The sequence below is a fragment of the Taudactylus pleione genome, unplaced genomic scaffold (assembly GCF_031769625.1).
Source record: "Taudactylus pleione unplaced genomic scaffold, aTauple2 ptg000396l, whole genome shotgun sequence".
Lineage (NCBI taxonomy): Eukaryota > Metazoa > Chordata > Amphibia > Anura > Myobatrachidae > Taudactylus > Taudactylus pleione.
This window is the reverse complement of record NW_028284797.1, coordinates 3,652,286-3,671,344: the sequence shown is the minus strand read 5'-3', so window position 1 is coordinate 3,671,344 and position 19,059 is coordinate 3,652,286. Positions and strand designations below refer to the sequence as shown.

Genomic DNA, 19,059 nt, shown 5'->3' with positions numbered 1-19,059 from the left:
CCACAGCAAGTCATCTCTGCTCTTGAGGTCCTAATGCTACATGATAACATGATAATAACACCTACTTTGGGTCATATGTTCATGTATTTCTAAATTGAGAGCCAACTTACCTGGATATCCCCCAAGGTCCTCCAGTATGGCACTACAAGGACCAGCATACCCTTCAACTTCTGATCCTATCCATGGTTCTTAGAACAGTGATAGACAATACGGCAGTTGCTCAGGACCATCAAAATCCTTTGTCACTGATTTGCTTAAACTTTTGACCATTCCTTTTAATTTTTCTGCTTGAGAAATAAGTGTAATAATCCCAGTGAAGTCCTGTTGCAGATACTGTACCAAGCAAATGCGCTCACCCTTTGTCACTGGGCAACCAATGTAACTACTTTATTGACTCACCAGTGGCCTGCAAGTAACGTGTATAACTGGTCACAAACAAACGGGTGCCAGTAAGTTGAGATAGAACTGTGAGGAATTGTCAATGTTTTACGTAATTAGCTTTAGGATCTATAGAACTGCATGCATGTAAACCAAGTAATTGAATGTTTTGCAGCCTCACAGGGAGCAAGGCCATGATTACGCAAATTATATAGCCCATCCCCCAGCACTTTTCACCTATATTTCTCCTGAAAAAACTCCCAGACGGAAGTTAAATAAAGTCAGCAAATATGCTGTACGTACAGTAATCTGAAATATGGAGGTTAATTCCCTTTAGTATGTGATATGGTCACTCTGCCCCTCCCTTTATTATGAGAAAAGATATTTCCTTTATCTTGCCAGGTCCCTTTTGCAGACAGGTGTGTCCAAGGCCTATTGTAAGAGCACCCTCTGTAATCTCTAACCACAGGTTAAACTTTCAGTCGTTTCCATAGAGATATTACCATGGCTCATTCAGCCCTCCAGAGAGATTATTACAAAGGATTTCAACAAATAGAAAACCTTCTATGAACCAGAACAGCTGCCTCCAGGTACAATATGTCATCTGTTTACTGGGTGCATTAAAACTTTTACACTGAATTGCACATTCAGAGGAACAGATACAGATAGTTTTAAACTTCAAGTCCATGAACAAATGAAATACAGTGTCAAAGTGCTGTAGAATTAGTGTCACACCCGGAAGAGAGAAGTATTTTTACTGCGTTACATAACAACACACCTGTTTCTTCCTGTACAGAGAACCTGTTTAGAGGGCAGCAAGTTCTGACAGGAAAACCTTTAGACGCTCTCCCAGGTAAGACATTTGTAAAGAACCTACTCACTCTACTTTTATTTGTGTAACCCCTCTCTCTGTGTGTACATTTTATTTACAAGATCTAGTTCAATTTCTCTGAATTCATTGTTATATGTACTTTTGCAGAGATTTTATTTACTTTTGTTGGTCGGTGCTTAAAAAAAACACGTATTATATCAGCAAAAGAATTACATTGTACTTTGCATATACTTGTATTTATGATATCTTAACCCATGAGTATATTTGTGTAATAATAGAAACTGATGTAAACTGGTAAGGGGCCTAGGAGCACAAAGGGCCCACACAGCACAGGAAAATGTGTCTCTATGGAACCTATGAACCTGGCGGAATATTGCTTTAATCATTTGTTGGTTGAGAGTAAAATGGCTATACTGTATATCTAATTTATGCACATAAATTAAATTGATGTATTGTAACATTTTCAGATGGGGATGTTGTCAGCGTGTGGACGTTTATAGCAGGCTTAATTAGAGTTAATATCTAAAATTTGCAATGTTCAAAAGTGTATCTTATTTTACCTTCCTCTCTTAACAACCCTTAAATGCGCTATAGTATTTATTAGAGAAGTGTATCTTATTTTACCTTCCTCTCTTAACAACCCTTAAATGCGCTATAGTATTTATTAGAGACTTGCGTGGGCCAATTTTGCTGGTTTTGGTTCTAATTCTTCATCCAGTTTTGGTTTTGTTTTGCCAAAACGCTGTGACTGGTTTTGGTTTTGGATTTTTTTCCAAAAATTGTCAAAAAAAAGCTAACATTGCGTAATTTGTTCTTTTTTTGTTCCTAGAGTATTATTAACCTCAATAACATTAATTTCCAGTAATTTCCACAAAATTTCGACCACCTCACAGCTCACAGTATTGTTTACCAATATAAGCCAAAGGCTGGCTGGCTAAACTTATGCTGGGCATACACTGCCAGATAAAATGTCTGTCAGACATTTTATATGGCAGTCTGCCAGCCGCAGATGTCGCCGGCATACACTGTGAGAGTGTATCAGCCCGACATCTGCGCTCCGCCCCTGGGGGAGGAGACATTTCCCTGTTCCTTCCGTAGGAAGGAACAAAGGAAATGTCTGTCTGTCAGCTGCGCTGGGCATACACTGCCCGATGCGGCCGACAGTTTACCAGGAAATATTGCATCGGACGGGCATGCTGGACAATCCAGCATGCCCGACCGAGCAATATTTAACCCTCGGTCGCCCCCCCCCCCACTCGCTACAATCATCGCGGCGATCCGCCGATATCGGGCGGATCGTCCCGATAATTGTAGCGTGAATGGCCAGCATAAGCAACAGAGCAGCAGCACAAATACACGGCAGTTATTTCTGTTTAAAAATGTTTTGCAAATTAGTAATGTGATCAATCAGCCTTTTTGTTGAGTAGTTCCCCAAAATCTCCCTAACAATAAAAACAATGTTCCGTACCTGCGGGTTGGATACAGTGCAGGTTACAGTGCAGGTCACATTTAGTGCATGTACAGTGGGGGTTGTATACAGTCGGGTCGAATTTAGTGCAGGATACAGTGCGGGTTGGATACAGTGTGGGTTGGATATAGTGCAGGATACAGTGTGGGTTGGAGACAGTGTGGGTTGGAGACAGTGCGGGTCGGATACAGTGCAAATCGCATACAGTGTGGATTGCATATAGTCCTAGTCGCATAAAGTGGGGGATACAGTCTGGGTTGGATACAAAGTGTGGGTCAGATACAGTGCAGGATACAGTGTGGGTTGGATACAGTGCAGGTTGGATACAGTGTGGGTCAGATACAGCGCAGGTGGCATACAGTGTGGGTTGCATACAGTCTGAGTGGCATACAGTGCGGGTTGCATACAGTGTGGGTCAGATACAGTGTGGGTCGGATACAGTGTGGGCCGGATACAGTGTGGGTTACAGTGCAGGTCAAATGCAGTGCGGGTTGGATACACAGCAGGTTGGATACACCAATGGTGCACTTATTGTGACAGAGGGTGCCAACATTGCCCTCAGTGTGGGGGTGCCGGTGGTGTCGGCCAAGCAGGGGTGCCAGTGGTGTCGGCCATGCGGGGATGGCGGCGGTGTCCTCAGTGCGGGAGTGCTGGTGGTGTAGGCATTTTGGGAGCGCTGGTGGTGTTAACAGTTCTAGGGTGGCAACAGTGTTCTCAGTGCGGAATTGCTGGCAGTGTCGGCATTGCAGGAGTGCTGGCAGTGTTCTCAGTGTGGGGGTGCCAGCAGTGTCCACAGTGCAGGAGTGCCGGCAGTGTTCTAAGTGCAGAGGTGTCGGCAGTGCAGGAATGCCGGCATTATCCTCAGTGTGGGGTTGCTGGAAGTGTCAGCAGTGCTGGAGTGCAGCGGTGTCGGCCCTGTGAGTTGCAGTGTCCTCTGTCCAGTGGGGACCGCCATCCTGCATCCGTTTGCCCCACTGAAGTCTATGGGGAAGCGCTGATTGGCCGAGAGCCGTCACAAATGGTCAGCCCATTGCTTTGGCGCCTGAGCCAATACTGCGAGATTCGACAGTGGGATCTCAAAGTTTTAGCTCGGGCAGGGATCCGAGGCAGACAGGGAGATCAGATCCTGGACGTCCGAGCGTGTTCTGATTCCAAGGAATCAGAACCGCTCATCTCTAGTATTTATTAATCCTCTCACCCTCAACAATCATGTGAAAACTGCAGAGTGTATTATAGTTTGATCAATTGCTCAGTCATTGCAGTCCTCAAACCAAGCTATAAGTATCCAGTACTGCAAAAAAGAAAATAGACATAAAATAAATTTGTCATTTCTCTGATGTAACCCTGCTAGTAAGTTCGGCAAAACTGTGAAAATTAATGAAAAATTAGTTACAGTATCACTGTTTCATAAGTAGACCCTTAACTGTGAGTTTTAAATGCAGTAATGTCATACTTGCCTTCTCTCCTGAAAACCAGATAGTGCTCCTGGCTGCCTAGAAAAGTGGACAAGTCTCTTGGCTGGCCTCATACCCTCAGACCTCCCTGCAACACCCCACATACACCCCTGCAGAGGGAAGGCCAATCATGCGTTTCACCCTGAATCCGCCCCCAATTCCACATCATGCTCCCTGCCTCACCGCACCTATGCCATGTCACCCCCACCCCCTTTGCTGTTCCTACCTGGCTATCCCTTGCCTGGAGGGGGCTGCCAGGATGTCATCAAGTATGAGTAATGTACAATATAGCACAAAGTCATAGGTCTAAATTTACTGTGGCAGTTATGAATCCACCTTACTTAGCTGACAATTGAACTTTAAGCCATCAGATTTACTATCCAGTGTTTTGAGGGGTGTAGATGTAACCACCACTGATAATTAACAATTTGCAGTAATTTTTAGACCCCTAAATAGCAAGTAGTTTAGGAGAATGTGCTATTACTAATTTTTTTAAAAAAGCAATTATATAAGCAATTAAATATTACCGGGGTACGATTATATAAAATATACTTAACATGATTTTATATGAAACAATATATAGGTGTAGTATTCTATATTTTATTGTATACAGGTGCACACATTTTATTGCCCCAATACCCACGACCAGGGGTACCAGAAGAGTGGACTATTCCTACTTTGCATTTGGTGTGGCATCCCTAGATGCAAGGGCACAAATATTTGTTCATAGCTTCTCCCTATAGGATCAGGATATATGCTAATTTGCTAAGTAACAATTACCAATATTTAAAGTGAGGGAGGGGTGAGGGGTATACAGTACCTTCTTTTGTTTTTTAAAACATGTTAACAGACAAGATAGCTTAAACAGCCTGTTGTTTGGGGTGTGGTATAAATGATCAACAGTAACAAGGTTGACAGTCTATAAGTCAACACCAGATAGTCAACATGCAATAGGTCAACATGGAGAAAAGGTCGACAGGTACAAAATGTTGACTGACAAAAGATCGATGGTGCAAAAGGTCGACAGGCTTAAATGTCACAAATAGTCTACACTTTTTTTATTTTAACCCTAATCCTAACCGTCCCCCTAGTGCCTAACTCTAACCTAACCCTCCCCCTACTGCCTAACCGGAACTGTCCCCTTCAGCAGCCTAACCCTGATCTTCCCCCAAGTGCCTAACCCTCAAAATGTTGAAAAAAATGTGTTGACCATTTGAACATGTTAACCTTTTAATCCTGTCATCCTTTTGTCAGTCAAGTTTTTGTCCATGTTGACCTATTGCATGTCGACCACCTGGTGTCGATCTGTTGCATGTCGACCTATTCATTGTTGACCTTTCTTCTGAATCCCATTGTTTGATCTATCTTACCAGTCATTACTGCCTGTTTTTTTCTGTCTGGCTTTACAATTGGTTCCTGCAGTTCCTTAGATTAATCTCATGCTTTGTATTTCTGGGGCACATTGGCCATAGGACTCACTAGAAATATTCCTGGTGGGACTATGGCTCAGGGGGCTGCTTGGAGCTAGTATGTAATATACCCACACCAGTATTGTAATATTTAATTTAGAGTGTGTCTTTAGTTTATGTGAGTGATCTTAGCATAGTGTGTACTATAATCCACTGCTTAATGGTAATACTTCTTTATTGCATAATTCCTTAGATTTTATTCAATAGCAGTGGTTCTCTAATCTCCTATATTTTGTTTCCTGAGGTGCTACCACTCACTCTACTCGAATGCATATACAAAAAAACAAAGAGCACAAGTAGAGTGTTACATGTGGTAAAGATCGTAGATCACACTTGTAGATATTACAAATAACGTAAGTTAAAATGATATAGCGCTTTACTAGTATCTCGAAATATGTAAAAAAATATAACAGATTAATAGAATAGTTGTGTAAGCAAAAAAAGTGCATCAAAATAGTTCCTTTGCCACAGGCAGGGCCGTAGCTAGGGTAGTGCGGCTGGTGCCATCGCACAGGGCACCACAGGTCAGGGGGCGCTGTTTGGGCCTATCAAATTTCTGTTTATTATCATTCTTCCTTGTAGCTTCCTCTTATTTCATCCCCAGCATCTCCTGGCCTCCCCTATCTCTTCCCTGGCCCTTCCCCATGAAGCCATGGCCCTTTTTTGGGTGCATTATGTCCCTTTGAAAAATGAGGGGGGCGCCAATGCTCTTTCTGGCACAGGGCACCAAAAAGTCTAGTTACGGCTCTGGCCACAGGTCTAGTATATATGCATAAAATGAATTATATTTATTATGTGTTCATATCCAATAATTATTTTGGTATCTGCTCATTCATCTTGTACTCTACATATAGGTAATTATCTCAAAATGTTACCAAAATCCGTGAGTTCCAGCAGTCAGGTTCACCAATAATTAGGCTGCCTAGTCACAAGTATTTGAGTTTCGTTGCAGAATATTGCGGGATAATTGTTGTGTGTTATAAAGGAAAAAATTATAATTACCCTTTCAAAAGAGCTTTTCTATTTTCTGCCAAGCATATATTTATGGCAAGTGCATTAATGTAATTATGCAATAAACTTCTTTTAAGCCATTTTTATTATTAAACAAAGGGGTCTATTTACTAAGCAGTGTTAGGAGACAGAGTGAAAAGTGATAAGAAAGTGATAAGGTGCCAGCCAATCAGCTCCCAACTGTCATTTCTCAAACACAGCCTGTGAGATGACAGTTGGGAGCTGATTGGCTGGCACCTTATCACTTTCTTATCACTTTTCACTCTGTCTCCTAACACTGCTTAGTAAATAGACCCCCTAGTATTTTCCTGCAGTCATTAATTATATCACCTGTAGTTGTTGTAGTAATGATCTCTAGACTTTCAACTCTAGTGTAATAAAGTTGCAGAATTGAATACTGTGTTGGATATGTAGCAGTGACTGTTTTCTGTTAACTATAATGTAACATCCGTCAATACATGAGGTCACACAAGCTCCTTATAATCTATGATTACAGTTATATCCTGATTCTTCTTTCCACAGCAGTGTTCAATTTGTATTTGTTTACAAAGCTTATATAATTGATGTAGAGTCATGTGTCTTATCCCCAGGATAAATTCCCCCACAGCAGTATAATACGCAGTTATGATCTATATCTCCGCGGCTACTGCTGTTGGTATGTCACTGAGGCAGACTATTGCACCTCCAGTACATTTAACATAAATCACATCAAGAACATAGAAATATTAGTCAGAGTGACTAACGGCTTTAGCAGAAACTCTGCTTTACCAAGTAACACTCAGGCGAAATGTGCATCAGCATTTTTGATATAGTGACAAATGTAGAGGGGGGGCACTAATGGATTGACACTGTGGGCTCAGACACTGGGATCTACTGTATTACCACTAGGGGGTGATACTGTTAGGGATATTTTGCCACTGGAGTGCTATTTCTACTAGAGGTGATTTACAATGTTGGCCTATGGTTTCGGGGTGGTCTAGGCTGCAAAACAATCTAGGTATGTTTTTTTAAGTACGATATTTAAATATACTTTAAAAATACAGTACATTCTAAAGTGAATTAGAACATTTTTAAAAATTGTCAGTTAATTAGTCTTGTGGTTTGGAAAACGACCACAAATATGCCAAAAATCATCCATTTTACCAAACCATCCTTTAGTAAATTTAGCTAATAATTCCGTGGTGTTTTAATAAAAGATTGCCACGAGTCTTCTAGGGATATAACTTTGGGCCAAATGTAATTGGACCAGAGTTTGAAAAATATGTTTCATCGATTTTTCTGTGGGATTTAAAGCAGTGTTTTTGCTTTTTAAAAGGCAAAGACAACCTGGATTTGCCTGTAAAGAAAATTCTGAAAAGTCTGCACAGTTTCAAATTTGGACGCTATTACATTTGGTTCATGGTCTGCACTAGCAAGCTATGCAATTCATGTAATTGTGTGCAATAAAAGTTTTAAAGCTATTATACTGTCAGCACCATTCTGCCATGTGTATGGTGCCAATTAGAGATTATGGGGTCTATATACTAATAATCGCAGACCACCCATGATTATTATATATCTAACTCGGCCGGGATATTTACATTTTTAATAAAAAAATGTATTACTATACAGCTATATACTATGGGGAACTTGCAGGGACAGCGGTTGCGGTAACCACTGTCCCCGCGAGTTATATCCCCGACATTTAGGAGAAGTCTTTCACTGGAGTGAAAGGCTTCCTAGGGGAAAGCTGACACTACGTGTGCGCACCGTGTCAGCTTCTGGAACTGGCCAGGGGCTGCGGGGGGAGAGATTGAAAGATCTCTCTCCTGCCCCTGGAGCTCCCATAGACTTACTGTAGTTTACACAATCTGATGGTGTAAACTGCCAGAGCTATACTCCAAAAAGCTTAGCTTTTTGGAGTTTAGTATATAGGGGTCAGATCAAAGTCCCCATTGATTATAATGGGGACTGCGATCCACAGCACTAATTAGCACTTTGCCAGAGATTTCTGTGAAATTTACTGCATTGTGCTTTTAGTACATAGCTTCACTACATTGTCATACTACTGCGACAATGGAGGGATCGCAGCAGGTATCGGAGATACCTGCTGCGGTCCCTTCGTCATACATCCGGGGGACACTTAGTATTTGAGGTAAACCCCCAAAAACAGGTGTTTTCGGGGAATTTACCTCAAATTCTCTTTGATAAATGGGCCCCTTAGTGACCTGACCATGTTGAACAGGTTTAACACTTTTTTTTCTCAAGAAATTGAAACTCAGAATGTTACATAGACAAGTGACATTTACAAAGGTCAGAAGCAAATACCTGTATGGTGTTTTGTTCCTATATCATAAAATCTGTATATTATTACTTACATAGGTGTGGCTCTACCTTGTTGCATGATTTGCAAAACAAATGAGTAACTACATTTAGCTATTCTAAAGTTTTCATCATAATCTATTCTTTCCTAGAAAGTCAGAGCAGAGTTTTTTCATCTTCCTAGAATTTTATTGCATCTACGCACATTTCACTTACTTGTCATTACAGCAGCTCTGCGTCAGTTGTCGTTGGACAGTGATGTTATTAAAGCTGTTCACCCTCAATTGTCATTAGTCAGTGATGTCATTATAGCAGCTCTTTCCCAGTTGTCAGTCAGTCATGTCATTATAGCAGCCCTTTCCCAGTTGTCAGTCAGTGATGTCATTATAGCAGCTCTTTCCCAGTTGTCAGTCAGTCATGTCATTATAGCAGCCCTTTCCCAGTTGTCAGTCAGTGATGTCATTATAGCAGCTCTTTCCCAGTTGTCAGTCAGTCATGTCATTATAGCAGCCCTTTCCCAGTTGTCAGTCAGTGATGTCATTATAGCAGCTCTTTCCCAGTTGTCAGTCAGTGATGTCATTATAGCAGCTCTTTCCCAGTTGTCAGTCAGTCATGTCATTATAGCAGCTCTAAATGAGTCCTCGATCAATGGTGCCATGTAGCAGGTCACCCAGAAAAGGAACATTCCTTATCACTGTTTATCCTGATAATATGTTATGTATGTGCTGTATTTATTATTGGGAGAGATACTGTGATACAGGCTTCTTTAATGCCCACGTGCTGCCATCAGACTGTGCAGGTGCAAGTTTTTCTCTGAAACAAATTGTGAAATGTAGCCCACAAACTATATTGGCTGCCAACATCTAAAGATGACATTAGCTGATGGGATCAAGCTCAGAAGCTAAGCTTTCCAGAACTTGGTAAATGGGGCTATATCACAGTCTACATAGAAAGCTACAGTACAGGGATACTGTACTTTTGCAAGTATGAAAAGGGGGACCTAACCTCTAATATCTGTTGCGGTACCTTGGTAAATGGCCCCAATTCTCTAATATGCAGATTGACCACATCTTTTCTCTTAATGAATAGCTCCCTTGAAGACATTAATAAAATTCCTCTTGCATTGTTTTTTTTCCACATAGTGATATTCATATGGTGATATTTTGTCCATTCCTTGTATTCAAGGGGGTATATGCAATGTTCGGTGAAATGTTGACAGCCATGAGATTACAATGATTTAGCTGCCATACTGCAGACTGGAAATTATTAAAATGTCAAAACTAGGTTGGTTTTGAGAATAAGGGTCCTATGTATCAAGCTGTTTTTTACATAAACTTACATAATTGTATGTTTCGATCCTATGTACTAATGGCACAATGCAGAAGACTTCATTAAAAAACCCAGCAAAGTGCTATTTAGCACTGCATATCGCAGTCCCCATTATTATCAATGGGGACTATGATCTGACCCCTATGTACTAAATTCCAAAAAGCTTTTCGGAGTTTAGCACTGGTAGTTTACAATATCTTCAGATGGTATAAACTACTGTTTGCCTATGGGGGCTTCAGGGGCAGGAGAGAGATGCTGGGGATATAACTCGCAGGGACAGCGGTTACCGCAACCACTGTCCCTGTAAGTTCCCTGTAGTACATAGCCGGGATATTTTCATTAAAAATTAAGATATCCCCGACAAGTTAGGTACATAATAACCGCAATTATAAGTACATAGACCTCTAAGTCTGGATTAAAATAGTCACTGACAATTGTAAATTTGGCACAAAGTGTCATTAATCCTTATTTTATTTGGTCATGCCCCCTCGGTATGCACATTGTGGGGGCTGATGAGTTGGGAGCAAAGAAAGCAGGTAACTTTCCACCTGGACAAAACCCTGTTGCACTGTAGGTGGGGAAGCTTGAAAATGTGCAGAGAGATTATATTTAAAAGGGTCTGTGTACAAACGTAAAACTACATTCAAGTATTTGTGCTTTGCTTGCCATTCAGAATCAGTCCTTCCGTCCTGATTTGAATTAGGACCAATGTTTCTAAATAAACATTTTACAGAAACATTAAAGATTGTAAACTGTTGTTTTGCAATGTAAAGTTTATCCTGATTTATCCTGGGCAGTCCTGATGCAAAGGGACTAGACCCAATAGGAAAAGTTGTAAGATATGACTTGCTCTATGCACTTGGGTAAAGGCACCTCTCCTCTCCTGTCCCCAGAGGTGGGAAGGGGTGTGGATCATTAGGTCTATATTGTCTAGACAGATAATGTTTAGGTACACAATGGAAGATAGATAGGCAATAGGTCGACAGGGACTGAAGGTCGAAACACTAAAGGTCGTCTAGTAACAAGGTCGACATGTACCGAAGGTCGACATGGTCATTAGGTCAACAGTCATATGGTCGACATGCAAATGGTCGACACATGTTTTGGGGGGGTTTGCCCTAATCTTTACCCTAATCCTAACCCTAACCCTCCCTCCTGGTGCCTAACCCTAACCCTCCCTCCTCGTGCCTAACCTAACCATCGGGGTAAGTGCCTAACCCTAACCCTCTCTCCTGGTGCCTAACCCTAACCCTCCCTACTGGTGCCTAACCCTAACCATCAGGGTAAGTGCCTAACCCTAACCCTCCGGTAAGTGCTTGACCCTAACTTTTAAAAAAAAAATGTCAACCATTTGCACGTTGACCATATGATTGTCGACCTAATGACCATGTCGATCTTCAGTACCTGTCGACCTTGTTACTAGTCGACCTTTAGTGCGTCGACCTTCAGACCCTGTCAACCTTCAGTCCCCGTCGACCAAATTGCCTGTCTATCTTCCATTGTCTACCCAAACATTGTCGATCTAGACAATGTAGACCTAATGACCAGATACCAGTGGAGGGAGGTATTGAGGACACATCACTCCAGAAGCATTAGAACCACCTTACAATACATGATAACACCTTATTTGATGTTACCACACCCCTAACATGACACCATCACACCAACCTTTTTGGAGAGGGCATGGTGGTTTCCCCATTCAGAGAAGTTAAATGTTGAGTGTTATGTATCATATAATATAGCCTAAATCAAAGCTCCTGTGAATTGTGAGGACCATGGCGGGGCACAGTGGTGCATCCATAATAAGTGCAGGGTCAGGGGGAGCCCATACTGCACATCTTGCCAGAGCCGGCCCTAGCTAAATTAGTGCCCTAGGCAAGGTTTTGGGTGGCGCCCCCCTCCCCGTGGGATCCTGAAAAGGGGTGTGGCCTCACAGAAGGGGCCCTCACCCTGCACAGGACCCCCTCCTATTCCAGCACAGTGTCTGCACCCACCCTCACCCATCACTCCTATCCCAGCAGAGCACCCCTCTCCCAGCAGTGAGCACCACAGCACCGTGGCCCTCTTCCGGTTCCAAACTTACTTTGCTTGCTTTGCTTGCTTTGCTTGCAGAGCCATCCGACTCAAGGTACAGCAAGTTGCGGGTGGTGGAACCGCTTTTTCAGTCTCAGGTTGACAAAATCTCACACTATTTTTCTCTTTCTTTCTGATTTTGTCAATAAACAGTGAGTAAGGTAGCACCATTCTCGTGTTATTGGTCTTAAATAAATCACAAAATGCATATCAAGGTTTGAATACAACATAATCCATAATATCACGGGCAAAAGGGGACAATCACAAATTCAAAAATCTAAGGAAATCTGGGCCTGATTCAGACCCACTCGCGAGCGCTGAGCGCTCGCAAGTGGGTCGATGTTGGCCCAGTGCACATGCGCACAAGGGAGCCGGCTCCGTCGTGCACATGCGCGAGACCCGGATAGCGATGGCCAAGCCGTCGCTATGGGTCTCGCTACAAAGGGGGTGTGTTGTCGATGGTGAGTGACAGCACGCCCCCTTTGGTGGGCGTGCCGGAGGCGTGGCTGGCCAGATGGAGGCGTTCCCATGGGAATGCCTACCATCTAGGGCCGGCCCCACTGACATCACAAGTGATGTCAGTGGGAGTGCTCTCGGCTCTGATAGAGCCGAAAACACACCAGGGCTTGCTGCAACGAGACCCCACCACAAGGGTCTCATCGCAAGACCATCTTTTTGGCTGCTCACTATAGCTGTGGGTGGTAACCCACAGCTATGCGAGCGGCCAGGAGGCCGCTCAAAAAAAACAGAGGGACGGCCCTGATTCAGAGCGAGTGCTCTGTCAGAGCGTCCAGGTCTGAATCAGGGCCTCTGTGCGGGACTCCCACAAATCTTACATATCAGTCTCAGGTTGGCAAGCCACAGCTATGTGTGATGATTGCTGGAGGTGGAACCCAAAGCTGTGAGGTGTGACTCACTACTCCGAATTCCACAAAGGCCCATGATGCAGCATCCCTCCCATGACTATTTACTTATAGTCCTGAATGAACCTCTGCCCATGCACAGTAGCTCATTCTGATTATGTGATGCCCCAGAGCCAACCCAGAGCTAACCACTAGCTGCCGTCCAGGTTCCCTGCTCCGCATATTGCCACCGGCTGTTCGCTGCAGCCAGCCCACTTTTGCTGCTGCCAGGCCCGATCGGAGCTGTCAGGTGAGCTCCTTTCATGGACACTGTGCAGCTGAAGTATCAGCTGCCAGAGTATCTGCCCAGACAGCAGTAGGTACCCCAGCCGTGCCTGCACCAAACCTCCACCGGCCCTAGGTGGGCTTGGATGTCCCTTTGCCTAGGGCCGACTCTGCATCTTGCAACCATTAAATGCACTGACCTTGCAACATTTTCCCACAGATATGTGCAGAAGTGCCAGAATATTGAGCACAAGGTGGGGTCCCGAAGGGAGAGTACATGATGATAGAATGCCACTGGACGGACATAATTTTTCAATCAAATAATATTCTGAGCTGCACAGGATTTCTAATCTGCATACTAATTAGGTGACAGAAACCAATATTGAAAAGTGATTATACAACAACAAAAGCAGGGACAAGACAGTGCATAGCAAAATTGGGTACGGGCCTTGCAATGCTGTATTGTCTCTGGAACCCTGCTCTGCTCTAAAAAGAGTAGAGACTGGTCTTCTTGTATGCAGGCTTAGCCTGGCGCACTTGCACATGAGCCACTCAGAATAGGACTAGGAGGGGGCTCAGGAAGTTCTAGGTGAGATGATGAGAGGGATGTGGAAGCCTTGGAAGTGCATTTCCGGGCACCCCCCACCCAGTTTAACATGCCCCCACCACTTCTGGGCCCAATAGCACAGAATTAGTTTCTGGCTCTGTGCAGTTGGTGACCTCAGACACTGGGCTAGTAGAAAATATTATACATAAAATAGTAAAATCTGTTCTATAAAATGTACTACATGAACTTTTGATACTGTATATCTTTTGCACAAATCAGTATTTACATTTCCACCTATCTTGAAAACATTACTTACAAAGCATCAGTTATGCCCATATACAAGATGGGTTTAATGTATGCCCCTGTAGATATTTAAGATAATGTGCATCATAAGACGCGTCTTATTCAAACTACAGATGTGCAAATACCTGTTTGTAGATACACATTTAATTATATACGCCACAGGGCATCTTTTACATCTACTGTAACTCTATGTCAGGCCCCATAGTTTCTAAAAGTCATGTGATATTCATGCAGCGTAAATCCTTTACAGATCAAGTTTACAAGTGTTTGCATTCCAGTCCTGTAAGCATCTCACATGAGCATAAAACACAGCTTACTATAAATTGTAGATTTTGCTGGGGGGGGGGGGGGCTTCAGTCCCTTGTTTATTTTAATCCTTGTGTTACAATCAGGTTGAACTGTAGTTTGCACAATACAGAATATTTATCATAACAGCAATCGTAATGTACATATTGATAATTTCCCCAACACCTTACACTCTCCGATCACCACAATGGTCGGTCTAGTAGTGTTCAGAAAATGTTCAAGATATATTTACATTGCAATTGCTGTAGAGATCTATTTCCTCTATTTTAACAGTAATTAACTAAGCAAAAATCACTGCTTAGACTGGCTGGAAAACAGGTGCCTCATATGCTAAACTAGGAAAATGCATGGGGTGAATTAAACAGTATTGGTTCTTTGGTAATTTGAAATAAATATAATCCGCAGAGAGGTTACAGAGAAGTGGAATGCTGGAGCATAACTACAGTGGGTGCCATTGTTATGGTGGCCGAACAGCCTTCAGGGCCCAACTCCTCTGCACCTAGCTTATGACTTTTAAATGCTGGTGAACTTTGCACTGAATAACAGTCACAGGGGCCTAGTTATAATTAATTATTTGGCTGGATACACACGTAAAGATTTTAAGTCCAACCATCCAACTAGTTGATTGGTTGGAATGAAAATCTGGTAACGTATGGGAGTAAATGATGATCAGCAATTTGCTCCGAAATGCCAGAAAACAGATGAAATTGGTCGTCAGACAAGATTGTTAAATGTTTGATCTAAACAATTTGTTCAAACAACAATTTTTGTCCATTTTCCGGTCTTTGGGAGCAAATTGATGATTGTCATTTGCTTTCATACCTTACCAGATTTTCATTCCAACCAATCACCTAGTTGGATGGTTGGACAGAAAATCTTTACGTGTGTATGCAGCTTTTGTAGTATATTCCCAAAAACACCTGTTTTCGGGGATTACCCACAAACAGCAGTGGCTCCTTACCCGTCTGTCCCGGGGGTCTGCACATCATCTCTCTCCTCCCTTGCCATCCCGATGATTGACAGCTGTCACCAGGAGGCGGGGCTTCATTCAGATGGTCATGAGGAATGGAGCCTAAATAATTGGCCGTGGCTTAAGCCCAGAGCTGCTGCTATCAGACAGGCTGGCTTTTAGGGGCTGCATCAGCTGCAACCCCTATGAGCCAATTAGGTTTGCCATAATAGCAGGGGAGTGGCCTCCCATGGGAAGCGCTTTCTCTGTTAGTGCAGTCTGGACTGGCAGTCCCAGGGGGAGTAAACCACTCCCTCTCAGACTGCCTGTCTGGCTGTGATCAGCAGGGAGTGCTTCCAATGTAAAATCACTATGATTGCTAGCCTAGGCAGCCCCTGCAGGTGGTGTATTTTACTGGGGGGGGCTTCAGTCCCACAGCCCCTAAGTAAGATCTGCCACTGCCAGCAATTATTTAATATCCCCCAGATGTATTATGGAGGGATCACAGCAGATATATACCTCTACCTGCTGTAGTCCCTCCATTTCCGAAAGCGGCCACAACCCCCATAGATTTCTATGAGGGATGCAATGCTGTCAGATTTACCAAGCTCTGGAAAGCAAAGCATTCTGGAGTTTGGTCCCCACAGCTTAGATAATCTGAAGATGGCATTGTTCTGCTGTAGACTGTGGGCTACACTTCATAAAATATACCAGGATACGGCTGCTCCGGAGCGCTCCGCAGCAATAGCCCCCACGCATGTGAGGTCAGTAGACCATGCACAGGAGTGAGAGACTGCTGTTGCATGCACAATTTCATACATCACGGTGATTTCATCGAATTCTGCAATGCGATCTTGGACGCTAGTATCGCATTCCCACAAGCAAACTCTGAAAACCCATCGGACCCCTAATAATGAAGAGTCCATTAACTGAAACATGCTGAAACAGGGAATAGTAAACATACATTAGAAAACAATGAATGCTTGGGGATGAGACTAATTCAATATTTCTTCCAGTAAATAAGGAATATCATTTAGGGGACAGTACATTTCTAATAATATATTGCAAATAGGCAATAGCCATCAATCATTATTACTTTCATCATTTCAAGATAAATTATACAGACTCACAATTAGAGGGATCTGACAAGTTTTAATTCACATTTTCTTTCATTACACTGTAGCTATCCATTTTATTCTATTATGTTGCTAGGAATATTTTTAATTACAAAATAAAAAGTATGTTTCATAAAAATTAGTGGAAGACAGTACAGGACATATAATATACTAATAATCAATATGTCTGCAAAGAACATGTATTTTGGATAGACTCAAACCTCTCTCTCTCTCTCTCTCTCTCTCTCTCTCTCTCTCTCTCTCTCTCGTGTATATGTATTATAAAATCACGGTCGGTCCTTTAAATAATTCAGTGAAGATTCTTCACCACTACACATGTTGTCCCACCTATACATAGCAGTAAAGGGGAAGTAGACTCTGCTGGAAAGGAGAGGAATGTGATCTGGGGACATTGCTGTGGGACATAAAATTAACTGTGTGGAGAAAGCTGCATAGGGTTAGGGGCCACTTAAACTGTTGCTATGGGGCGCAAAAGCTTCTAGATATGCCCCTGGCTATTTTTGATTTATTTTATTACTTATAGGCAGAGATATATATCACATACATGATGGTTGTCTCTCTTAGGTAATAATTACACTATTTGTTGTCTGTATATTTCGTATAGTATCACTGCACCTCATACTGATACTTATGACAATACCACTAGTATTTACCATTATTTACCTGTACAGCGAGGTGCAGCAGTACTCCCCTCCTCTGTGGCATCCTCTGCTGTTTTGCCTATTGCTGCTAGCGATGCTGCCAGCCCCACTTCCTCTGTGCGATATAATGACATCATGCACACAATGTCATGACATCAGATGCTCAGGGGGCTGGCTTGGCACATTTGAGCCCTGTTACGGCGCTGGTCCTCACATGTGCATACCTCCCAACTGTCCCGCATTCAGTGGGACAGTCCCGTTTTCTGGCACTGTCCCACTGTCCCACCCACGGGCCGCAGTGTCAAGCGGTGGGCGGAAGTTGGGGGAGCATAAGCTGCTGGTAAAGCATAGGTAGAATATATGATGTGCGCTTGCACACGACATTTGTTCACTAGTGTAGGGAGAACCCTGGGGGCTGCCCAGCATCTCGGAGAGTGCTTGGCACGCCACCACAGTAACGCAAACGGGTAGTGCAGTGAGGTTTCACCCTGTTTTGCCAAGGAACTGCCCATTTTACCTGATGCCCCATCCCCATTTCGAATCAACAAAACTATCCCTCTTCAGGGAAGTAAAAAATTGAGAGGTATGCATGTGTATACTGCTTCATCCTTGTAGTGATTCAATAAAGCCTGAAAGTCTGTACCACCAATGGATTCTACACAAACAGCATTTATACTGTATATTAAATTGGTGTCATAATACACATTTTAGCATCTGATCTAGTGCTAAAGTGGGTATGACTAATGGAGCCCTTAGCTAGCTACACTTGGTACATATGCAAATTGAAACATATGAAAAGTTAAAGCTCCATACACTTTAGACTGCAGATCATGTCATTTGATAACTAGGAACTACTATCAGTTTCTGGTGGCTTCAAGCTAAGGGCCTGATTCAGAGATGGACGCTAATGCAATCGCAGCTGCGAAAATAGGCTAATAGTTCCAAAGCTTCCATAGCATTTGGACGCCGACTGCTGCCTTCTCATATGCGTATGACATCGCTTGTCTGCGTAAATATTGGTAACATCTACGCACATGGACCACAATGCAGGCCTTGCTGCAGGTCAGACCTGTCTCAAACACAGCGGCTCTGACATGTAGAGAGCTCTCATGTTGCGTAGGAGATCACAATGGCTAATTTATGCATGCCAATGTAACGGTGTTTAAGCGGTAAGACACACCTGCGTTTCTCTAACCACCCACTGTTACCTACCCCAAACTACCTGTCACTCACTTTCCTCTGTGCGTGCATAATCGCAAACCAATCACTACGCATGCACAGTGCAGCTTATGCGCATGCATAGTGCGGCTTAAACGCATGCATAGTGCGGCTTATGCGCATGCATAGTGCGGCTTATACGCATGCATAGTGCGGCTTATACGCATGCATAGTGCGGCTTATACGCATACATAGTGCGGCTTATACGCATGCATAGTGCGGCTTATACGCATGCGGAATGGCAAATAATCGCTCAATCTGCGTAAAAATCACTATTGTGTCCATTTCTGAATCAGGCCTTAAGCTCAGAAGAAACAATCAAAATAATAAATGAACAAAGATGTGACTTCTCTGAATACACAGCTCTTATTTATTGGCTGCTCTCCCATATATTTGCACCAGAGCCAACATAAATACTGAACATCATCATGAGGAAGGAGCTCTATTTGCCATAATAAGAAAGAATTTCTTATTTTAAGGTTTCATGAATACATGGTTACATAACTAACTTTTTGTT

The 19,059-nt window shown here is 43.0% G+C and overlaps 1 protein-coding gene across 1 annotated transcript in view; it reads left to right on the top strand.

Moving 5' to 3' along the window:
* Positions 1-1,174: 1,174 nt before the first annotated feature.
* The window catches only part of LOC148506780 (uncharacterized), a 49,563-nt gene continuing 31,678 nt past the window's right edge, over positions 1,175-19,059 (top strand). The window contains exon 1 of the mRNA XM_088446297.1: positions 1,175-1,231. The gene's annotated coding sequence lies outside the window, so the exon portion shown is untranslated. The remainder of the gene's footprint in view (positions 1,232-19,059) is intronic.